Genomic DNA, 26,273 nt, shown 5'->3' with positions numbered 1-26,273 from the left:
CCACTATTTTATCTCCTATCACCTTCCCACCTTTTCCTTAGTAGAGTTTTTTTTTTTTTTTTTACTCATCCAACCCATTCTTCTCTTAGCAAAATTTTTTAATCCATTCCACCCACTATCTTATCTTCTATTCCCCTTCCCCCTTCTCTTACCTTTTCCCTTACTGTTTCTGCCCTCCCTTCTATCCTGCCCCTCCCTTTTTTCCCCTCTCTCTCTTCCTACTTCTTTGGAGAGATAGGTAAATTTATATACCCAACTGAATGATTAAGTTACTCCCTCTTAGAGCCAAAACTAATGAGACCAATGCTCATCTATCCTTTTTCATTCCCTCCATTGTAATAGATCTCCTGTACCTCTTCATGTGAATTATACCATTATACCTCCCCTTTCCTATTTTTTTAATTATAGACCTGTTTCCACTTTTTAATGTCTTTTTCTTTGATGTCATCACATTAGAGTTCATTCACTACCACACTCTCAGTACATATGATGCCCCTCTGTCTACTCCAGTGACAGATACAGTTCTCAAGAATTGTAGTGTTTTCCTACCTACAGATATAAAAAATTTAATCTTTAAATATATATATGTTTTTTCCCTGCTTACATTTCTGTGCTTCTGTTGAGTCCAGTATTTGTAAATTAAATTTTGTGTTTAGTTCTGGTTTTTTTTCAATAGAAATGATTGAAAGTCTCTTATTAATCTCCCTGGGTAGTAAACTTTTGATTGTAACCCTAGGTCCTTGCCTTCCAGAATATGGTATTCCAGGCCCTCTGATCCTTTATTGTTTTTGTTTTTTTAAAGCTTCTTATGTTCAAACTATCTACATAGATAATTTTCAGAATTCATCCTTACAAAATCTTGTATTCTAAATTTTTCCTCCCTTCCTCCCACTTCCTCCTCTAGATGCATGTAATCCAATATATGTTAAACATATGCAATTCTTCTATACGTATTTCCACTAATATCATGCCACAGAAGAAAAATCAGACCAAAAAGGGGGAAAACAAGAGAAAGAAAACAAAATGCAAGCAAACAACAAACAAAGTGAAAATATTATGTGATGATTCACTACACTCAGTTCCCAGTTTTCTCTCTGGGTGTAGATGGCTCTCTTCATCACAAGACCATTGGAACTGGCCTATATCATCTCACTGTTGAAGACAGCCACATTCATCAGAATTGATCATCATATAATCTTGTTGTTGCCATGTATAATGCTAATTCTTTATTGTAGAAGTTGCCTAGGTAATCCTGAGTGTTGTTCCTTGATATTTGTGCTATTTTTGTCTTGTACTCTGCAGTACTTTTTCCCTGAGATTGTAGGTCTGGAGTTTTGCAATAATGTTCCTTAGTGTTTTCCTTGTGAGATATCTTTCCAAAGGTGTTCAATGGAATTCTTTCAATGAGTATCTCTCCCTCAGTTTCTAGAACACTGGGGCATTTTTCCTTAAGGATCTCTTGAAGAATGCTATCCAGGCTCTTTTATTGGTCATGGCCTTCAGGTAGGACAATAATTTTAAAACTTTCTCTTCTGTATCTATTTTTCAAGTTAACTCTTTTGCCAATGAGATATTTCACATCTTCTTCCATTTTTTCATTCTTTTTAGCTTGTTTGACTGATTCTTGCTTTGTCACAGAGTCATCAGCTTCTATTTGCACTGTTCTAGTTTTTAATGTGTAGTTTTCTTCAGTTAGTTTTTGTATTTATTTTTCAAGAAACTTTGGTTAATTTGATTAATTCTACTTTTTAAAGAGTTGTTTTTTTCAGACAATTTTTTCCTTCTGTTTCCAAGCTGCTGATTCTCTCATGCATACCTCTCATTTCCTTTCTCATTTTTTCTTCTCTCGTATTTGTCTATTAAAGTCTTTTATGAGCATTTCCAAGAACATTCTTTGGGCTTGAGACCAATTCATTGAGATTTCCCCTGAGGACATTTTGTCCTTGTCTGAATTATTTGCCCTTTCACCATAGTAGCTTTCTATGGTCAATATACTTTTCTGTTTCTTGCTCATTTTCTTTCCTTTTCTTTTGGTATTTCCCCCTTTTTTTAAACTTTTATGGTTGAGCTCTGCTTCTGGAGTAAAGGGGGCACTGTCCCAAGCTTCTTAAGCAGTATGAGCCTTGGCTTTGAGCACAGGGGCCCCTTGTGTTTGTAAGGAATAACTTTGCCTGCTCTTTTCAGGAAACAGCTTGGTTTCCCAGAGTTTGCCTTCTAAACTGGGACTGGAAGCTGTCACACTGATCTACTCCTCTATTGAGTCGGGACTGAGGGTCTTCTCAGAGTCTGTATGGGCTGAGCTGAACACCCTTTTCACCCCAGTAAAATGGACCTTTCTTGAAGTTTTTCCAGTCAGTTTTGAGCTGGAGAGTGTTTTCATTCTGTCAGACTTCGTTCAGAGATTTGGTTTCATGTGTCTTTCAAAGAAAGCTAGGAGAGTTCAAGCAATTTCCTGGCTTCACTCTGCTATCTTCTGCTCATTATTCCTTATAGCACAATTTATTCAGTCATTTTTGAATTGATAGACATTCTCTCAGTTTCTAATTCTTTGCCCCCAGGAAAAAGCTGATATAAATATTATTCATGTATATAGGTCATTTATCCTTTTTTGTTTATCTTTTTGGGGATACAGACTTAGTAGTGGTATTGCTGCATGGGTTTATAACCCTTTGGGAATGGTGCCAAATTGTTCTAGAGAATGATTGATATTTCACAATTCCAACGGTGCATTAATGTTTCATTTTCTCCATATGCCCTCCACTATTTGTTATTTTAATAGGCATTTTTAACTTTTTGCATATTTTTTAGACTGAACAGTCTGATGAAACATAGGGACCCTTTCTCAAAATACTTTAAATGTATAGAATAAAATATAAAGGATTATAAACAAAACCAATTTTATTGAAATGAAATAATCATTTTTTTTAAGTTCTTGGATCCCAACTTAAGAACTTCTGATGCTTTAAAGGAATTAGTAATAGTGACTAGTATTTATATATCACTTTTCATGTTTGTGGAACACTTACCATTCATTACCTAACTGAAACTTCATAAGGATGGTTCCAGGTAGCTTTGTAAAGATATTATTAACACCATTTGATGAATGAGGAAACTGAGGCTCAGAAAAGTTAAATGACCTGATCACAAAACTGGCAGGTCTGACTGGCAAGATTTGAATCTCATATGTTTTACTAATCCCAAATCCAGTACTAAGATTACCAGACCATATCTAGTTTAAGAACTAAACACAACAGACACATTTTTTTAATTTAAACATTCTAGGTAAGATTTCCAGTAATATTTTTAGGTCATAGGGTCCTCACAGGCCATCTAGTTTAACTCCCAACAGATGAGTAAACTAAGGCCTAAAGAGGTTAATTATTTGCCTGAAGTCACATAAATAATAAGCATACTGGGTAGAATTTGAACTCTTGTTTTTTGACTCCAGGTGGCACAATGGAGAGGGTGCCTGGAATCAGGAAGATTTACTTTCCTGAGATAAAATTGGCCTCAGACACATAACTCTATTACTCTTGCCAAGTCACTTAACCTTGTTTGCCTCAGGTTCCTCATCTATAAAATGAGCTGGAGAAGGAAATGGCAAAACATTGCAGTACTTTTGCCAAGAATACCCTACACAGAATCAAAAAGAATCATATACAACTGGAAAATGATTCAAAAATCTCAGACTCCAGAGTCAGCACTCTTTCTATCATGAAGTCATAATTAGTCCACTGTAAGTAACATACTTCTACACCTCAAGGAAGCATTATTATCTTTATGTGGATTATCTTTACTATTATTGACTGAAACTCAAACAATTGCATGAGTAACTATGGAAAAACACCTCACTACCTAGAGAATGTCCTTCTTGTTATTAACATCTCTGGGATTTGCTTAACCCGGCCTTTGAAAATAGATATACAGATTATATTCAGGTTTATTCGAGAAGCCTTTTCAGTGCAGGAGCATATTACTAAATTTTTTGTTGACATAATGCTGGAGAATTCAGGAATGGCCTCCCAAAGAGTCCATTTCCAGGGGGAAAACAACACTTTACATATATAATGAAAGCATCATGAGGGGCAGAATTATGATGGTGATAGTATTTATATGGTGTCTATTATTTGTCAAGTACTAAAAGCACTAAGTCTTTTTCCAATATACTATTTCAGTTGATCCTTGCAACAACCCTGTAATGTATATGCTATCATTCCTGTTTTATGGATTAGGAAACTGAGGCAAATACATGTATTTTATTTAAATTATTTAAATTAAAATGTATTTAAATATATGTATTTACATGTATATTGTAAGTGATTTGCCCAATATAACAAAGTAAGTATTGCACCTGGACTTGAACTCAGGTCTTTTTTTCCTGATTCCAGGCTCAATACTTTATGCTTAAAAACCTATAATAGATGAAAAGTCAGGAAGTTGTTTGGGGTAAATCTTGCCTTTGACATATACTGACTGTGTGATTGGGTAAATCACAATCTCTTAATACCTACATAAGATTATAAGATGCAGAGACACAAATATGCATTGGTGTATGGAGTTTCTTCACTTGGGAGTTCACTTAGTCAAGGAAATCACAACTTTTAAGCACACAAAAAAGACCCATAATGATGCTCTACAGTAAGCAAGACTTAAAAACAAAGTAGGAACCCACCAATTGGATAATGTTCAATGAAACTGATGTAATGGAACATTATTGTTCTACTAATAGTGGTAAATAAGAATTCAGAGAAAGATGGGAAAGTAAAGTAATGTGGAGGGAAGAAAGCAGAACCAAAAGAACAATATACACATCAACTTGAATAGTATAAATGAAAATAGCACTCAAGGGTAACAACTCATTAACTGAAATGAGCAGTTGTGATTCTACCTTTTGGTAGACAAGTAGACAACTATATATGTGGAATGTTGCATACATTCAAACAAGGTTGCTTTGTCAGTAAGTTTTTAAATTGTTTTTCTTTGTTATAAGAGCATTCTCAGTGGGCTAGAGTACATCAAGAAATGATTATGCTATTTTTAAAGAAAACCTGAAAGGCACCAATTTTTAAATGGAGGTGAGTGAGATTTAGATCATGGTATAAGATAATGAAGCATTAGAATGTTATTTAGAGAACAAAGCAACAATTTTCTCAGCCTCAACATAGGCACAAAAAGAGAGAGCCTCAAAAGTGTATGTCTGGGTGTGCTGGCACCCCTGTTCTATGTATGTATAAAACCATGATTGAACAACAGATACCTGATGATCCTATATTCCTAAAACATGATTTATAATGTTAAGTAATATTTGAGAAATGTCATCTATCATTTAAAATATCATTTTTGCTTTCCTTACTAATGGAAAAATATTTAACTGAGAGACATTAGCCATTTTTATTGGCATTTCTGAAATACAAAGCATAGAAAGGCAAGTTCAAAAGAAATCCATAAGAGCTTTGTCATTCACATTTGAAGAGTGAATGAAACCGATGAACTGTTTGAGAAAAATTCCAGGATTACAAAACAGAAGCTAGTAACTATATTTTCACCTCATTTGGAATTTCAGATAAAGGTTAGTCCAATCTCTTAATGCTTTCAAGTCCTTCTGCTCCCCATATTATTAATCAATCATAGATTGTGCTAATCAAATAAATAGTTAAAACTTGGCTCCTGATGTGGGAAAGAAGACAATTTAAACATAATTTATTGAATAGATAGGGTCCTTACATTAATTTCATCTATAAAATGCAATAATTTATTACTTCCTGGTTGTTATGGTTTCAATAATGGCAGACAGTTCCTTAAAACATAGAACTCATTGGATCATTGGATCCAAGTAGGACTCTAATGGAGAGAGCTGTACATAGTAGATACACAAAAATTATTGAGTTAAATTAAATTGTATAATTATTGATAGATTTAGAATAGTTACTGAGTAAAGATAAGTTTAAGAAAAAACACTTACCTTTCTTCCAATCAGTGGGGAAGTCTTCCTGAAATGGTAGAATTTCAAGAGCTTTGTGATGAATATAACTTGAGAGAATGGTAGCGGGAAACATAATAGTCACAGAATGGAAGAAAGCTTGCAGGTGGGAAGTGAATGGGGCTGGAGGCGGGGTGCTCTGAACCAAGACACAAAGATACAGTCTTGTTTCAGCTCCATCATTTGATAGCCATGTGACCTTGGGCAAGTCATTTGTCCTCTCTTCACCTTAGTTTCTCATATAAGATACAGAATCTGTCCTCAAGGACTTTAGAATCAAACCAAGAAGCTAAGATGATTATGAAACAATAGACTAATATGAGATGAGAATATAGTGAAATTACTAAATTCTATTGTGGTCTATTATATAGACCATATACCCATTTTGAGTAAATCTGGATTTGGAGATCAGTGAGAATTAAAGTGTTCTGGAAAAGGGAGTCCTCAAGAACCTGAGCTACTTACACAATAGATAAGCATGTGTGCATATTGGATGTGCATATACATATATATTAAGGCAAACAGGACAAGTGACTTACCCAACATCACAAAAGTTTTAAGTGATGAAGCTGACTCTAAAATTGTATCTTCTGTCTCATAGTTCAGAGATTCCTCCACACTCCCTGCAATTTGATATTTTGACTTCCATCCTCAATTCTTTTTCCATTCCATGACCGATACACTTCCCTTATACTAGTCATATCCTTCAATCCTGAAATTCTGAAATTCTACCTTCTCTAGGAAGAATTCCCTACAAATTAAACAAATGGTAGATGTTTCCCAAAATTTTGACAATAATGCGACATCATACCAAAATATGTGGGATGCAGCCAAAGCACTAAGGGGAAATTTTATATCTCAAGAGGACTACTTGCATAAAAATAAAGAAAAGGTCAGTGAACTGGGCTTGCAACCAAACTGAAAAGGAACAAAAGAAAAAATCCTGAAAAGACTTGTTGAATTGATATGAAGTGAAATGAGCAGAACCAGGAAAACATTTTATTTTAGTTTATTAATTTTATAATTATCATTTTTTTGACAGTACATATGCATGGGTAATTTTGTTTACAACATTATCCCTTGTATTCACTTTTCCAAATTTTCCCCTCCCTCTCCTAAATGACAGGCAATCCCATACATATTAAATGTGTTACAGTATATCCTAGATACAATATATGTGTGTAAAACCAAATTTCTTATTGCATATTAAGAATTGGATTCCGAAGGTATAAGTAACCTGGGTAGAAAGACAATAGTGCAAAGATTTTACACATATTTCCCAGTGTTTCTTCTCTGAGTGTATCTGTTTCTGTCCATCATTTATCAACTGGAACTGAATTGGATCTTCTTTATGTTGAAGATATCCACTTTAATCAGAATATATCTTTTTTGAAGTATATCGTTTTTGAAGTATATAGTGGTCTCCTGGTTCTGCTCATTTCACTCAGCATCAGTTCATGTAAATCTCTCCAAGCCTCTCTGTATTCATCCTGCTGGTCATTTCTTACAGAGCAATAGTATTCCATAACATTCATATACCATAATTTGCCCAACCATTATCCAATTGATGGACATCCATTCATTTTCCAGTTTCTAGCTACTACAAAAAGAACTGCCACAAACATTTTGGCACATAATTACATGCAGGAGAGGGGGACCGATTGTAAAAGTTCATGAAAGGAGTGATGAGAGTCTGAACCAGAGTGGTAGTTGTGTGAATAGAGAAAAACATAAATTTGAGATACACTGTGAAGGTAGCATCAATAAATCTTGACCACCATTTAAATATGAGGGTTGAGAAAAAGGGAGAAGTAAAGGTCGAATCCCAATCCCAATCCCCTAGGTATCCTCAAAAGAAACAAGAAAATTAGAACAATAAGAGGATTTGGGGGTTTTGACACGACATGGCTTTAGTTCTTCATCTAATTCTGTTTTCTCAGGTGCATTCAGTCAACAATGAGTAGAGTGTGAACTTTAGTAGAATGTGTCAGAGACTTGACTTGAGTAAATTTAAATGATTTGTTCAAGGTCAATCAATAATATTTATCAAGCAACTACTTAGTGTTAAGCACTAAGAGGCAAAAGATAGTCCCTTGTCCTCAAAGGATTTACAATCTAAAGGTAGGGCAGACAAGATGCAAATGTGAGTGTGTGTGTGTGTGTGTTTGTATATTATATATATATATATATATATATATACATATATATATATATATATATGTTTCAACCTACATGAAGGATATATATGATGATAAATAAATAATAAAATAATTTTAAAAGGAAAAACTGATACAAACTGAAGCGTACAGAACTAGGAAAACAGTGTTTAAAGTAACAGTAATATTGTAATGATAATCAATTAATTTAATTCAGTTCAACTCAATATATGTATATATGTGTGTATGTAGGAGTATGAGTATATATGCACTGCTATCTGTACACATATGTAAGTGTTGTGATATATATATATGTAAATAACCTTGAATGGACAATAACATGGATAAAGGAATAAAGGTGAAAATGATGTGTGCATATAACTTTAACTCCACAATACTATTGACTAGGTTCATATTCCAAAGAAATAAAAGAAAATGGATCCATACACATGTAGCAAAGAATTGGAAACTTGAGGAAATATCCATCAATTCAGGAATGGTTGAACAAGTTGCAGTATGTGATAGTAAAGGAATATTATTGTTCTGGAAGAATTAATGAACAATTCACTAATTCTGTTTTTCAAGGATTTGATTTCTTTGTCCACTCTATCTTTAAATGAGTGGGATGACTTATCCAGACCCTCTTGACAAGCTTCCCTTTCCTTTTTCCATTTTTCTTCTAGCTCTCTTGTGAGAGCCTTTTTAATTTCATCTATGAGAGTCTTGTGTACTGAGGAGCAGATCATTTCTCCTTTTGGGGATTCATCTGGAGACAGTCTGTTTTTAGTCTCCTCTGGGTTTAAAGACTGCTCTCTATCCATATAGAAGCTATCAATAGTTAGAGTGCGCTTTAATTTTTTGCTCATTTTGTCAAAGAAGAATGAAAGAAAACAAACTAACAAATAAAAAAAAAATGCAATCTCCTTTTTTTTTGGGGGGGGGGGTGGAGGGACTGGATGGTATTACTGAGCTTTCTCTACCGACTGCAGAGGGAAGCAGCAAGGCACTAGCAGGACAGCAATGGCTGTGCTGCATCTGGGCTCTAAGACTATAAGAGTGTGCTGAGTCACTGTGGGTGGGTGTGGCCAGGTCCGGAGAGACACTAGCTTTTTGGGGGTTATAGTCTTCACCCCCTGTGTTTTTAGCTTCTCTGCTTGTTTACTGGCTTCTGCCAGGGCAAAGGAGCTAACACTGTATTAAAGCTTGCTCCACAGAAATGGCTGAGATCATACCCCTCCCTGCTCCGGTCTGCTTGGCTGTGAGCTTCCTGCCTTACTCTGCTGTGCTGCTGCTGTTTGCCTTCAGTTTGTGCCCAATCTAAAACCTTCCCCACCCCTGAGCAAAAACAGACCTTTTCTGGTGACTTTTGAGGATATCTTCTCTTGGTAATTATTTGTGGGTTGTTTTTTTTTTTTTTTTTTTTTTTCAGTCAAGAACTAATTCGGAGGCTTGTCATGAAATAAATTATTCTGAGAGAAGATGTGGAGCTTAAGCAGATATGTGAGTCCTCTCCACTATCTTGGCCAGAAGTCCCTGAGCCATTTTTTGCTTGTTACAGTTTTTATTTTGTTATTATGTTTGTTGCTTTAACATGTAATGAGGAAGCACTTTTGAGAACTTGATTTGCATTATGTCTGGCATCATGCACTGGCTGGAATTGAACAAAGGCCTACACTCTAGGCTCAGATTTAAAGCTCAGATATGCCTGAGGCTATCTAGTTCAACCTCCTCATTTAACATATGGGGAAACTGAGGTCCAGAGATGCTAAAAAAATTGGCTAAAATTATACAAGCATTAGGAGTCAAAAATCAGATTTTCATTCTTCAAACTTTCAAAAATGAACCTTTAAAGTGGTCTTATTGAAGCCCCAAGTATATAGAATCTGCTGGACAAACTTTTGGAAATGAGTTTCTTTGCACTTACCTAGACTGGCCACAGACATGCAGTTTATTACCAAACATTTTCAAAGACTTTTTAGTTGGTATAATAGAGAACTTTGTATTTTCCCTGGGTATAATATAAGGATAGGAGTTGGAAAAAAAATAAGTTTCTCCCTATTCTTTCATGTGTACCAGCTGATGTAGTGGAGAGGATTGATTGGATCATGAGTCAAGAAGATCTGACTTCAAATCCTGCTCTTATCCCTTATTTATTGTGTGACTCTGGACAAGTTATTCAACCCTCTTAGACTCTATTTTCTCATTGTAAAATGGGGATAAAACAGAAATTATTGCACATTGTCATTATGAGGACAAAATGAGATAATATACATAAAGTACTTTTTAAATATTAAAGAACTACACACACAGCTATTTATTTATTCCACTGGCACAGTTTTCAAGAATGTATTGTTACCCAGGCCATGATGAAGTTTAAGGTCAGGACTCTAGTGGGAGCCATATGCATCAGGATATTCAATAGATGCATATTTGTTTGAAACTATCAGCATAAAATGTCTACGCCCTTTTGCTCAGAGATCCTTGTGCTAGGCAGATGTTCAAGAATGTCAAAGGTAAATTAAGTATTTACTATGATAATAATATGAAAAAAAGCAAAAAGAAAGACAATTCATGCCCTCGAGGGAGTTACCTATCCAGGGATATTATGGTGAAATTCAGAAAGTCAGGAGCACAAAGGGTAGGGTAGAGGGGATGAAAGAAGATAGAAAAATAGAAAAGATAGAAAGGAAAATCCTATTTGTACATGTAACATATTTATCTAAATATACATATATCTAAATCTTTACCCCATGCCTGGAATTCTTTCCTTTATGTGTTCTATTAGCCTTCTTATCTTCCTTTAAGTCTTAAATAAAATCCCACCTCCTACAGGAAGCTTTCCTAACCTAACCCTTCTTAATTCCAATGTTTTCCTTTTAAAATTATTTTATTATTTATTTATCATCATATATATCCTTCATGTAGGTTGAAACATATATATATATATATATATATATATATATATATATATATATATATATATATATATATAATATATACAAACACACATACACACACACTCACATTTGCATCTTGTCTGCCCTACCTTTAGATTGTAAATCCTTTGAGGACAAGGGACTATCTTTTGCCTCTTAGTGCTTAACACTAAGTAGTTGCTTGATAAATATTATTGATTGACCTTGAACAAATCATTTAAATTTACTCAAGTCAAGTCTCAGTTTCCTCATCTGTAAAATAAGGCTGAACTAGATGGCCTTAATACCATCCAATTGAACAAAAACCAAATATTCCCTACTCTGACACATTCTACTAAAGTTCACACTCTACTCATTGTTGACTGAATGCACCTGAGAAAACAGGGGAAAACCTGGTTTTTTTTCCCTCTTCTTTGAAGATGTGGAACAGAATTAGATGAAGAACTAAAGCCATGTCGTATCAAAACCCCCAAATCCTCTTATTGTTCTAATTTTCTTGTTTCTTTTGAGGATACCTAGGGAATTGGGATTGGGATTCTCCCTTTGTCTCAACCCTCATATTTAAATGGTGGTCAAGATTTATTGATGCTACCTTCACAGTGTATCTCAAATTTATGTTTTTCTCTATTCACACAACTACCACTCTGGTTCAGACTCTCATCACTCCTTTCATGAACTTTTACAATCGGTCCCCCTCTCCTGCATGTAATTAATTTCCTTCCTTGACTCTCTCCTTTTTCTAATCCATTCTCTACAGAGCTGCCATAATAAATAATCCTCCTCCCACTTTGTTAATGGTATTTTATTCTTTTCCCAATTACATGTTACTTTATAAGATTGTGAGTTCCATATTTTTCTTCCTTTCCCCCCATCTTCCCTTTTCATACTATGGTAGGCAATTGGATATAGGATATACATTACTATCATATAAAATATATGTCCATATGAATCAGAGTTGTAAAAGAAAAATATGGAAAAGAATAAAATTTAAAAAATATGCTTTCATACACATTCAGAGTCCATCAATTCTTTATCTGGATGTGGATAGCATTTTCTCGTTACTCCTTTGTATTTTCCTTGGATCATTGTGTTGCTGAGAAGATGTGTCCTTCATAGTCGATCATCATACTGTGTTGATAATACTGTTTAAAATGTTTTCCTGAAACTGGAAATTAGTATGGCAGAAATTAGATATGGACCCACATTTAACACTATATACCAAGATAAGATCAAGATAAGTCCATGATTTAGGCATAAAGAATGAGATCATAAATAGATTAGAGGAACAGAGGATAGTCTACCTCTTAGACCTGTGGAGGAGGAAGGAATTTATGACCAAAAGAGAACTAGAGATCATTATTGATCACAAAATATAAGATTTTGATTACATCAAATTAAAAAGCTTTTGTACAAACAAAACTAATGCAAACAAGATTAGAAGGGAAGTAACAAATTGGGAAAATATTTTTACAGTTAAAGATTCTGACAAAGGCCTCATTTCCAAAATATATAGAGAACTGACTCTAATTTATAAGAAATCAAACCATTCTCCAATTGATAAATGGTCAAAGGATATGAACAGACAATTTTCAGATGATGAAATTGAAACTATATCCACTCATATGAAAGTATTCAAATCACTGCTGATCAGAGAAATGCAAATTAAGACAATTCTGAGATACCACTACACACCTGTCAAATTTGCTAAGATGATAGGAAAAAATAATGATGAATGTTGGAGGGGATGTGGGAAAACTGGGACACTTTTCCCACATCCCCTCCAACATTCATCATTATTTTTGGTGGAGTTGTGAAAGAATCCAGCCATTCTGGAGAGCAATTTGGAACTATGCCCAAAAAGTTATCAAACTGTGCATACCCTTTGATCCAGCAGTGTTATTACTAGGCTTATATCCCAAAGAAATACTAAAGAAGGGAATGGGACCTGTATGTGCCAAAATGTTTGTGGCAGCTCTTTTTGTAGTAGCTAGAAACTGGAAAATGAATGGATGTCCATCAATTGGATAATGGTTGGGCAAATTATGGTATATGAATGTTATGGAATACTATTGCTCTGTAAGAAATGACCAGCAGGATGAATACAGAGAGGCTTGGAGAGATTTACATGAACTGATGCTGAGTGAAATGAGCAGAACCAGGAGACCACTATATACTTCAAAAACGATATACTTCAAAAAAGATATATTCTGATTAAAGTGGATATCTTCAACATAAAGAAGATCCAATTCAGTTCCAGTTGATAAATGATGGACAGAAACAGATACACTCAGAGAAGGAACACTGGGAAATATGTGTAAAATCTTTGCATTATTGTTTTTCTACCCAGGTTACTTATACCTTCGGAATCCAATTCTTAATGTGCAATAAGAAATTTGGTTTTACACACATATATTGTATCTAGGATATACTCTAACACATTTAATATGTATGGGATTGCCTGTCATTTAGGAGAGGGAGGGGAAAATTTGGAAAAGTGAATACAAGGGATAATGTTGTAAACAAAATTACCCATGCATATGTACTGTCAAAAAATGATAATTATAAAATTAATAAACTAAAATAAAATGTTTTCCTGGTTCTGCTCATTTCACTTCATATCAATTCAACAAGTCTTTTCAGGATTTTTTCTTTTGTTCCTTTCCAGTTTGGTTGCCCTTTGGACATAGTTCCCAATTGTTCTCCAAAATGGTTGGAGCAGTTCACAACTTCACTGAGTGCATTAGCATCCCAATTTTTCCACATCTTCTTTAACATTTATCATTTTCCTTCTTTGTCATATTAGCCAATCTGAGAGGTGTGAGGTGGCACTTCAGAATTGTTTTGATTTGCATTTAGCCAATCCAAAATTTTTTAAGATCATTGCTTCATATGTCTATATTTAGCTTTGATTTCTTCCTCTGAAAAGTGTCTTTTTATAAAAAGGCTTTGACCATTTGTCAATTGGGGAATGGCTTTTATTCTTATAAATTTGATTCTGTTTTCTTTATATTTGAGAAATGAGGCCTTTAACAGAGATACTTGCTGTAAATTTTGTTTTCCAGCTTTCTCTTTTCCTCCTAATCTTGGTTGCATTAATTTGCCTTCATTTTGTTTGTGCAAAAACCTTTTAATTTAACATAATAAAAAATATTTATTTCATATTTCATAATGATCTTAATTTCTTATTTGGGTCATGAATTCTTCCCTTCTCCATAGATCTGACAGGTAGATTATTCCTTGCTCTTCTAAATTGCTTATGATGTTACCCTTTATGTCTCAATCATATATCTGTTTTGATCTTATAACTTATCCTTTAAGAATTTAGCTGCTATACCACTTGGTGCATATATATATATATATATATATATATATATATATAGTACTGATATTATTTCATTGTCTATAGTACTTTTTAACAAGATGTAGTTTTCTTATTTATCTCTCTTAATTGGGTCTTTTTGCTTTGCTTTGTCTAAGAACAGGATTGTAACTTTTTTTTTTAACTTCAACATAAGTTTTGCCACAGCCCTCTATTTTTACACTGTATGTATCTCTCTACTTCAAGTGTATTTTTTATAATAACATATTGTAGAATTCTGGATTTTGATCAGTTCAATGGGAGACTTCATCCTATTCATCTTCAGTTATGATTATTAACTGTATATCTCCCGCCATCATATTTTTCCTCCTGTTTACCCTCCCTTTCCCTCATTGACAATGTTTTACTTCTGTCTACTACCTCTTGCACTCTGCCCTCTTTTCTGTCAGTCCCCCACTTATACAAAAACACAAACTTTGCTTAATCTTTTCCCCTCCTGTTTTCCTATCAAGTAAGATAGGTTTCTACATTCCACTGTTTGTGTATATTGGTCCCTCTTTGAGCCAATACTGATTATAAGGTTCAAGTGAGGCCCAATACTCATCCTCCTATATTTCCCTCCAATGTAATATGTTTTTTGTACCTCTTCATGTGAAATAATTTACCCTATTCTACCTCTCTCTTTGTTTAGCACCAATGTACTTTCTCATGACTTAATTTTTTTTTGTCATTCCCTCAAATTTACTCTCTGTCTACTCACATTCCTTCAAGCTATACTACTTTTTTTTTCTGGCCACTGTGAGGTTTTTTTTTTCTTTGATCTTATAGTTCTGAAACTGGATTAACATATTCCTGAGGTGATCAGTTGATTCTTTCAATGTCTATTTTGCTCTCTGATTCCAAGATATCAGAGAAATTTTCCTTGATAATTTCTTTAAAAATGCTGCCCAAGTCTTCCTTTTCATTAAGACATTTAGGTAGTCCAGTGATTTTGTCACTTTCTTTTGGGTCTATTTCCAGGTCAGTTGTTTTCCATTTTTTCATCCTTAAGAATTTGTTGATTATTAATGTCTCATGGAGTGATTAAATTCTACTTGCCCAAAGCTGACTTTTAAGGAGTTAGTTTCTTTTATATCCCAAAGAGATTTAAAAGAAGGGAAAGGGACCTATATGTGCAAGAATATTTGTGGCAGCCCTCTTTGTAGTGGCCAGAAACTGGAAACTGAGTGGATTCCCATCAATGGGAGAATGGCTGAATAAATTGTGGTATATGAATATTATGGAATATTATTGTTCTGTAAGAAATGACCAGCAGGATGATTTCAGAGAGGCTTGGAGAGACTTACATGAACTGATGCTAAATAAAATGAGCAGAACCAGGAGATCATTATATACTTCAACAATACTATATAATGATCAATTCTGATAGTTGTGGCCCTCTTCAACAATGAGATGAACCAAGTCTGTTCCAATAGAGCAGTAATGAACTGAACCAGCTACACTCAGCGAAAGAACTCTGGGCGACAATTATGAACTACTACATAGAATTCCCAATCCCTCTATTTTTGTCTGCCTGCATTTTTTATTTCCTTCACAGGCTAATTGTACACTATTTCAAAGTCTGATTCTTTTTTTACATATATTTTATTTATTTATACTTTAACATATTTAACATATATTGGTCAACCTGCCATCTGGGAGAGGGGATGAGGAGGAGGAGGGGAAAAATTGGAACAAAAGGTTTGGCAATTGTCAATGCTGTAAAATTACCCATGCATATATCTGGTAAATAAAAAGCCATATATTAAAAAAAAAAAAGGAGTTCGTTTCCTCCTTTAAATTTTATGTTTCCTTTTCCCTTTGGCCAATCATACTTTTTAAAGAGTTGCTATCTTCAGTGGATTTTTTAAATCTTCTTTTCCATTTTGCCAATTTTACGTTTTAAGCAGTCACTTTCTTTTCCCAAATTATTGATTCTTTCCTCATAATTTTCTTATATCAATCTCATTTCTTTTTCCAATTTTTCTTCTTCCTTTCTTATATGATTTCAAAACTCCTTTTTACGCTTTTCTATAAACTCTTTCTGGGCTTGAAAACACTTTCCATTTTTATTTGGGGCTTTGCCCATAGTTATTTTGACATTGTTGTCTTTTTCTGGGTTTGTATCTTGATCTTTCCTGTCACCAAAATAATCTTCTAAGGTCAGGATTTTGTTGTTGTTGTTGTTGTTCCTTTTTATTCATCTTTTTTGGCCCTTTCCCTTTCATTTACATTTAAGTTTTGCTCCTGAGATAGAAGGGGAACTATTTCAGGCTTCTGGTGGCAGGGCTGCAGGCCCTGACTGTTTACCTGGTGCTACACTGATTTTATCCTGAGGATCATAGGCTATGTTGAGGAACTATGTGGGAGCATGGCTGGCAATACTGTAGGTCATAGATATCTGGTAGCTTCCTTGATGCTGAGCCAAGTCCTAGTGCTAGTGTCTGTCATGTTCTGAGGCCACCAGCAGGGTATTTCTGTTTCCCTGAAGCATGTGGCAGGAGATGAGTGCTAATGATGGATGGCTACCTGCTTGCTTAGGCAGCCATGGGATTGACACCTGTTTGCCCAAAGCTGTGCTAAAGTAGTGGAGATCTAGACTCTGGATGTTGTCAGTTCTCAGAGCTTGAGTCTGCCTATTCTTCTGGCTACGCTGAGGCACATTGCCTGGTCCACTACATTGGGGCTAAGGATTTCCTGCTGGTTGTTGGTATAGGACTTAGAGTTTGCTTAGAGTAGAGAATGCTTCCTGTCCTGGACAGCTTTCCCCTTTTACCCAAGTGAGACAGTCCTTTCTTGCTGATCTTCAAAGTTTCTTGGACTGAAAGACTGTTTCACTCAGTCTTTTTACTGCTGTAGCAGTAATTTATTAATTTATAATATCCAGTATTTATTTGAAGGTGTTATTTTAAGGGGTTTTGAAGATAAGTATCAGAGAGTTGTGGCAATTTACTATTTATTCCACTATTTTGGTTCCAGAAAGTCCCATTCAGAGTGATATTCCTAAAATACAGACCTAATCATACCTTTCTTCTGATCAAGAAACTCTTGTGACTCCATTTTGCCTCTGTGATAAAAAAAAAAATTGCTTAGGCTTTTAAAGCTCTTCACCACTTGATTCAAAAATTATTTACTTCTTCAGATTTATAAATTTATGGCAAATTAATTTACATCAAACTGCGCTTTTCCTTTGATCTAGCAGAGTCTTTACTGGGTTTGTATCCCAAAGAGATCATAAAAAGGGTATAGGACCCATATGTGCAAAAATGTTTGTAGCAGCCCTTTTTGTAATGGCAAGAAACTGGAAATTAAGTGGATGTCCATCAGATGGAGAATGGTTAAGTATATAAATATTAAAGAATATTATTGTTCTATAAAAGAAATGCTTAGCAGGATGATGTCAGAGAAGTCAAGAGAGACTTATATAAAGTGATGCTAAGTGAAGTGAGTACAACCAAAAGAACATTGTACTCAGCAACAAGTTTAAATGATGATCAATTCTGATGGATGTGGCTCTTTTCAACAGTGAGGTGATTCAGGTTAGTTCCAATGGTCACATGATAGAGAGAGCCATTTGCATCCAGAAAAAGGACCATGAGAACTGAGTGTGGATCACAACATAGTATTTTCACTCTTTCTGTTGTTGTTTGCTTGTATTTTGTTTTCTTTATCATTTTTTTCCTTTTTGATCTGATTTTTCTTGGACAGTATGATAATTCTGGAAATATGTATAGAAGAATCCCGCATGTTTAATACATATTGGATTATTTGCTGTCTAGTAGAGAAGGTAGGGGAAATGGAGGGAGAAAAAAAATTTTGCAACACAAGGTTTTGCAAGAATGAATGCTGAAAACTATCTATGCATAGATTTTAAAAATAAAAAGCTTTATTTAAAAAAAAAGAATGTAAGATCCTTGAGGGCAAAGAAATGTATTATTTCTGGGTATCCATTTATACCTACCCCTGTACTTGGCATAATGTACCCAATAAATTTTTGTTGAATGAATGAATGTTCATGTAACAAGCAAAATTGCTGTGGTGAGACTGGCTACCTGTTTTACAGAACCTTTTATGGTATTGGGTTGGTTCAAAAGATGAACATTATTTAGTCCAATTTCCCCATTTTATAGCAAAAAAAAAATGGGGCCTAGGTAAGTTAGGTGATTTGGCTATCAGACAAGTAAAAACAAAGGGAGAATTTGAACCTAAATCCTCTGACTCAAAAACCAATGCTCATATTCCCCACAATAACAATATTGTCTTGGAAGAGTCATAATTTGCTCCTTCTGAGAGCAGCCTTCATGGATTATTATCTTATCAGTTCTTACAACATCTCCTTCTCATTACCATCAGATAGTAATTAAGTTCCCTTATTTCCATCAGATAGTATTTATTAAGTTCTCTCATTACCATCAGAAAGTAATTATTAAGTTCCCTAATTTCCATCAGATAGTATTTATTAAGCTCTCATGTAAGAATGGATGCCTGCTGGGTACTATCCTTAGTGTCTGGTGAGAGAGCTCAATGGTGGGGTGTGTTATAATATCCACATTACAGACAGAAGATTAGAATCACAAGCAAATCATTCAGAAAAGCCAGAGTACCAAATAACCCAAATTGTCATTTGGGTCTTATACTAGGTGAACAAAGACAAAAGACAATCATTCATAAATTTTCCACATTCAATTACCACAAATACAAGAAATGTCATACTCAGTTGGAACAGGGTCTTTTTGGTCCAGTGTTTGATTTCTCATAATGAAACCAAGAAATGCTGGTAAAAAAAGTAATAATAATGACTAGCCATAATCTCAGTAGGTAGGGCGTGTTTTCAACATCCCAAACTTGACCCAAAAGCTGTCATCAAAGAATATTATCTAAATGCATTCATTTATTTTTTCAACTTACATAACTATTAGGGAGAGTAAGCTTATATGTATGCCTATGTGCTCCCTAATTTTTATCTGAAACAAAACTATTCCCTTTTAAATACACATTTGAAAAATTGTCTATTAGGACCATGGACAGAACTAAGGCCAATGGGCAGAAGTTAGGGAGCATATTTTATTAACAATTATAGTTGTTCAAAATTGAAACAGGATCCATGGGATCACAGGTTTTGAACTGGAAAGAAATTTAGAAGTCAAGTCCAAATCTTTCATTTTTTAGATGTCATCTGATAGATCATCTGACTTGACTAAAGTCACACAAAATGTAAATATCAGAACTGGAATTTGAACTTTGACTTTAAATGCAAGATTCTTTTGCTTACCCTATCACTTCTAACATTTATGTTTTGGTTCATATTATGGTATTATGGTTTGCTTCTTAGTAGATACAATAGACAGAATGCTAGATGTGGAGTAAGAACTAAATATAAATCAAACTTCATTCACTGGGCATTTAATCATATTTGCCTGTTTTCTCATATGGAAAATGAGCTGGAGAACGAAATGGCAAATCACTCCAGTATCTCTGCTAAGAAATCCCATATGGAGTCATGAAGAGTCAGATATGACTAAAACAGTTAAACAACAGCATTAAGTTAATGATTTTAAAAGCAATGAATGGATTTGATTTTGAAAAAAACCCTAAAATTTATTAAAAACTTTAAAAATAAAAGGGATTGCAGGTAGGGAGTTCTTTGCCATTTGAGGTCTTCATGCAAAATCTAGATGATTAATTTCAAGGCAGAGGTAGAAAAGATTCATATTTCAGGTAAGAGATGGGACTTGTTCACCTCCAAGATTCTATTATCTTATGATGTTTGAAGAGGTAGTTTTTCTGCAATTTACTGCTTTACCCTCTCCAATTTTGGTGAACAACATTACATAGTCAACAACAACTCCTACTGGTTCGGATCACAATTGTAGTCCCACATAGGAAGAAAACCCAAATGGAAATTGTTACCTAGTTCTCATCTCAACTTTCCTGCTACTAGCAAAGTGACCTTGGGAAAATAACTTACACCCTTGAGCTTCAACTCTGTTATGAGGACACTAATGTCTCAGCTCTTTCCACTATGAAATTTATAAAAGTCCTTGTAGGAGAGCTCCCTAGCCTGATATCACAGCCACTCTATTAACTCTATTCTTTTTTCAACAGATAATCACAGCTTTACAAAACTTATGTGAAAATTAGGTTTATCACAAGAGAAATAAACATGCATGTGGAACTCAGAAGCCATAATCCATACAGAAGTTTGCATTTTTATAACATCAGAAAAAAAGAAAGAGGAGATACCAGAAATCTGCACCAAAATGGGACATGGCATAGGAGGAGAAAAGATGCAGTAAAGGTGGGGAAAAAACAAATCTCTCCCAAAGGGGAGAAGGAAGGTGATGGCAAAAGTTGTCATTTTCCCTTGGGAATTGCTAAACTGTGGAGATAGCATGGTCTGCTTTTGTAGACAGGTTCTAGCTGCACAAGCAGTGCCTGTCTTGACTCCTAAGGACACACAGGTGTTCATTTTGCAAAGCAAAAAAACAAATTATGTCAGTTCAGAGTGGGATGGAATGACTTTGTCTTTGATACATTCAGTGTCTCTTGCATACATGTCTGGCTCCAGAGTTTCTAAAAAAAATATGTCAACTCAAAAAAAAAAGTGTCCTTAATAATTTTCAGTGGAAAGTAGGGAGCCAGGATACAGGAAGACAGGTAAGCTAGAGAGAAAATGGTGCTCTGGGATACTCAAGAAGATATTTACTTGGCAACTACCTGAACATGGAGAAGTTGATTAGTTAAATGTCTGGTCTATCAATTTGTCCCCAGCTGTCCTTCTTCTTTGATTCCTATCATGCTACCTATAATTCATTTCAATAGCCTATCTTCTGTCATCATTCATTAAAAATTGGCTGCGTAATGCAGAATAATCAAATCCACAACACATTCAATATATTTTATTCTGTACATTTTAAAAATTATTTCCATACATTTAATTTCCTGAAAGTCTCCTAGATTATCTCTGAGACCTCATACAATCCTCTCATCTAATACCTTTCAATACATTCACACCAACAGTCAAAAACTCACTATGATTTTCTTGAAATTAGAAACTAGAACAAATTTAAATGCTTTTGCTTTGTTATCAGTCATATCTTTTCAGCTTTGTTTTTGTAACAGCTTTTCCTCATCTTAGTTCTTCCCATACTGTCTTTTGCTATCTCAGTCAACCAATCAATCAAGAAGTAGTTACTAAGCACCTGTGTGGTAGGCATGAGCAGTTAGGTGGCACAGTGGATAGAGTGCCAGCCCTAGAGTCAGAAAGATTCATCTTTCTGAATTCAAATGCAGTCTCAGACACTTATTGGGTATGTGACCCTGGACAAAATTACTTATGGCAGGAAAAGGAAATGATAAACCACTTCAGTATCTTTGCCAAGAAAACCCCATAAGAAGTCAACAAAGAGTTGGACATGACTAAAAATGATGACTAAATAACATGTGCAGGGCAATGAACTAGGCACCAAGGATACAAAAAAAAAAAAAAAAAAAAGAATGATAATTATAACAGCTAAGATTTATGTAATACTAAGCACATTTACATTTGATTCTCATAAGAGCCTTTGAGGTATGTGCTATTATTATTCCCATTTTTACAAAGAAACTAAAGCAAATAGAGATTAAATGACTTGCCTAGGGTCTCACAGCTATCAAGTATCTGAAGCTGGATTTGAACTCAGGTTTTCCTAATTCCAGGCCCAACATTTCAATGCACAGACTAATTCCTGTCCTCAAGGAGCTTGTATTCTGTCAACATATGCATATGCTGCATAGACAAAATAAGTAATTTCAGGCATTGGAATGGGGAGAGAGTTGGAGAGGGAGGACTTCCCAGTGGACTATTCCAGGAATCCAAGTGTGAAGTGATGAGATCTGATAGAGTGGTAACAGTGTTAGAAAAGAAATGAAGGTATAACCAAGAGACCAAGAGATGCTGCAAAGGTGATATCAACTACTATGTACAAACAAGTTATAGACTTGATAAATTGGAAATAATAATATGGGGAAGACACTAGAATTAAGAGGAATAGGGAAAGGCCTCTTACAGAATGTTGGGTTTTAGTTGAGACTTGAAATAACCTATTGGTATTAGGAGGTGTAGATGAGGAAGGAAGAGAATTTGAGGCAATCAAGAACAGCTAATGAAAATATTCAGGATCTGGAGATGGAATTTAAGAAGAACAGAAAGGAGATCAGATTCCTTGCATAGCAGAGTACATGAGAACAAGGCATAAGAAGACTAGGAAGGCAGCAGCCAGCATATGAAAGACTTTAAATACCAGAGGATTTTATACTTGATTTTCAAAGTGCTAGGAAACCACTGGAGTTTGTTGAATGGAGAAAGGGGAGGGGAATGAGGGTGGAAGTGAAATAGTTAAACTTGTACTTCAGGAAGGTCACTTGAAAAGCTGGATGGAGGATGAACTAGAAATTAAGAGAGATTTGTTGCAAGCAGATCAATCAGTCAGCTTTTGCAATAATGTTGGAGGTACAGGGTGATGAGCTTGCACCACTGGAGTGACCTTGTGTCAGAGGATAGAGGAAGTATATAAGAAATATGTTATGAAAGTAAAATTATTTGGACATGACAATTTTTTAATAGGGAAAGTCAATAAATAGATTTCAAGGCTGGGAGGATCATGGTTCTTGACAGTAATAGGGAAGTTAGGAAGAAGGGAAGATTTGGACAAAAAAAGAAAATTAATTTAGTTATGGACACATTGTGTTTGAGATGCTATGGGTCATGTAATTTGGAATATTCAATAGGAGGTTGAAAATATGAGAGTGAAGTTTAGCAGAGAGATGAGGGTTAGGTAAAGCAATTGAGAATCATCTTTTTAGAATTAATAATTTAACTCATGAGAGTAAATAAAATCCCCAAGTAAAATAACAGAGCAAGAAGAAAGCCCAGAACAGATCCCTGTGAACACTTCCATTAAATTGAAATAGAAATAGGGCCATTAAACCATATATAAAAATCCTTGTGAAATGTATATTGATTTAAAAAACCTCATTATTACTTTTTTGACATTTTATGTTATATTTAGCATATTTATAACATGTAAATGTAAATAATTATTTGTTATTTTTTAGTCACTTTTTTTTTAGTCACATCCAACTCTTTGTGTGATCCAATTTGGGGTTTTCTTAGCAAACATATTGGAATATTTTGCCTTGTTCTTCTCCATTTTATTTTACAGATGAGGAAACTTGAGCAAACAGAGTTGTGACTAGCCCACAGTCACACAACTAGTAAATGTCTGAGCCCAGATTTGAATTCAAAAAGAGGAGTCTTCCTGATTCTAAGCTCAGTGCTCTAACCACTGTGCACCTAGCTGCCCTTTTAATTATTAACATTATGTTTTATGTATTTTGGTTTATTTTGTTAAATTTTCCCTTTATATTTAACCTCTTTCAGGCTATACTCAGGAGTGCTGTGAAGCTGCATTCAGCCATGACTTGGATGACAATTAGCAAGAGATATTTGGAAGGAGAGATCTGATGAAAAGAAAAAAGTAGTATCACGAGAACTTAGAGAAGAGAGACAAATAATAACAATAATAATAATAATAATAGCAGCTAACCCTTATTTACTCCTTATTATGTGCCAATCCCTATACTAAGAGCTTTACAAATATCTTACTTGATATTCAAACCAGTCTTGTGAGATAGATGCTATTATTATCCTCATTTGATAGACGGGGATTTAAGGCAGAATTTAAGTTTGCCCAAGGTAATAAAGTTATTTAGTGTCTAATGCTGTATTTGAACTCAGTTCTTCCTGACCTCATGCTTATACCCCAATTTTCTAACTGCTGTCAAAGACATATTTATAGTGAACTTCTTCAGAAGGCTGAAGATGGATGAGAACTGAGAAAAAGCACTGATTTTGGCATCAGAAGCCAAAGGTTTGAATCTTGGTTTTATCATTTATTACCCATGTGATTTTCCACAAGTCACGTAAACTCTCTAGGCCTGCTATTTCATCACCCATAAATTGAAGAAGATTGAACTAGATGATTGTAAGTTTCCTTTCAGCTCTAAATTTAAGATAACTATGACTCTGCTTCTGTGACTCTAATTTAGCCCTCAGAAAACCTTTTCCAACTAACTATTCCAACCCACACTGGAGTCTCTTTCCTTCTGTTTAGAAAATATACTTCTACCCAGCAAGACTGTATAAACTTCTTGAAGAGAGGGACCCTGTCTTTTGAGAAGCAACATGGTGAATGAAAAATCCGTCCTATTTGCAAACTTCAAGCATTTCACACGTGATCTAGCATAATATTTTAAGAGTGGAAGCCTCCTAGAAAGGCCATCTGATCAACCTTCTCAATAAGAAATTGAAGAAACATTGGCATAAACACTGCAACTCCTATCCCAGCATCTGGAGCTGTTCTGAACACATAGTAAATACTCAACAGATACTTGACTGACAGAAGGCTTGATGAGTTAAAAATAATTCACTCTTCCTCATATTTTCACCATTCTACAAAATGTCCATTGTTTCACTCCTGTTCTTGGGCCAATCAACAAATATTTATCCAATGTTTATTATGTACCCAGTGATCCCATCATACTTAGCACAGTGCTGGGTAAGGGTAAGAGATCAATAAATAATATTTGATAGATTAATCAATACTGTCTAAAGGATTACTCCAATACAACTAATTAGAATCCATCCCTCCTTTTTTTTTATTTGGCTGAGGCAATTGGGGTTAAGTGACTTGCCCAGGGTCACACAGCTAGGAAGTGTTAAGTGTCTATGTTCAGATTTGAACTCAGGTCCTCCTGACTTTAGGGCTGGTGCTCTATCCACACCCTCCTTTAAGAGCTAACTTGTGAAAGCCAATTGTCACATTCTTATTTTGACTCCCAATTCAGCAAACATCACAAATCAGAGCTTGATTTATAATTTTTTTTTAAATTGGACTTAAGAAAGTGATAGGAAAATGTTAATAATACCAATAAAACTAAAAAAAGTGTGTGGTGAGTACATTTTGTAGGGTAGCTGATTGCTAAACATTTATTAACCTTGCGTCAGACCCAGAGCATCAGATCCAATCTCAAAGTTTTCCAGCTCAGTAAGAGCTGTCAGGATATGCACTTCTCTAATTTAGTCTATAAGAAGCCTCTGCACTCCCTAACTGGCATCCAAGGAGCCCTTTAAAATTATAGAAAAATAATTGCTTCCTGAGATAACATGTCTCCAGAAATAAAGAATGACCATGAAAATAAACTGTCTAAGCCTAATGAAGAAATTGCCAGCATGACTTTTAAATGAAGTATTTATATTTCAGAAAATCTAGGCATTGCAGAAGTACTGGGGTGGAATATGATAAAGTATTTCTCAATGGCCTGTAAGCAGATGCTATTCTTCATAGTGTCATCCTTCTGCTCTACTAGTTTGACTAGCAGAGCGAAGAGCTCTTCACTCTCTGATTGAGAAGCATGAAAGGTGTGGGGGAGTGCAATTATCTTAAGTGCAAAGATATGATTCCTCTGAACACCTGCCTCAAGATTCTCTTTGGCCCTCTCTGTTAGATGTTAGCTATGTGAACCCATTCAATGTGTTGGTCAAACCCAGAAACAAAGGTCTATTATTTGAAGTCCCAACCTCAGAATTCAGATCATTGGACAGCTTTGGCCTCTGAATATCTATGTTAAAACATTAGAATAAAGAAAATACCAAATTTTTTTTCACAAAAAAAAATTGACTGAAAGCTGTTTTCAAGTGATATAATATATTAGCACCATCAGCCAATTCACTTTCTTTTTACTTAAACCGGATTATATATATTACAAGCTTTTGAGCTGTCTTCTCTTTTTTAGTTTTAAAT

General features: G+C 34.8%; 1 long non-coding RNA gene across 1 annotated transcript in view; it reads right to left on the bottom strand.

Annotated features, from left to right (window-relative positions):
* Positions 1 to 26,273, bottom strand: part of LOC141550234 (uncharacterized) — a 197,469-nt gene that overhangs the window by 27,357 nt on the left and 143,839 nt on the right. The window contains exon 4 of the long non-coding RNA XR_012484551.1: positions 5,963 to 6,119. This is a non-coding gene — a long non-coding RNA (uncharacterized LOC141550234). The remainder of the gene's footprint in view (positions 1 to 5,962; positions 6,120 to 26,273) is intronic.

The sequence above is a fragment of the Sminthopsis crassicaudata genome, chromosome 1 (genome assembly GCF_048593235.1).
Source record: "Sminthopsis crassicaudata isolate SCR6 chromosome 1, ASM4859323v1, whole genome shotgun sequence".
Lineage (NCBI taxonomy): Eukaryota > Metazoa > Chordata > Mammalia > Dasyuromorphia > Dasyuridae > Sminthopsis > Sminthopsis crassicaudata.
This window is presented reverse-complemented; position numbering and strand designations above follow the sequence as displayed.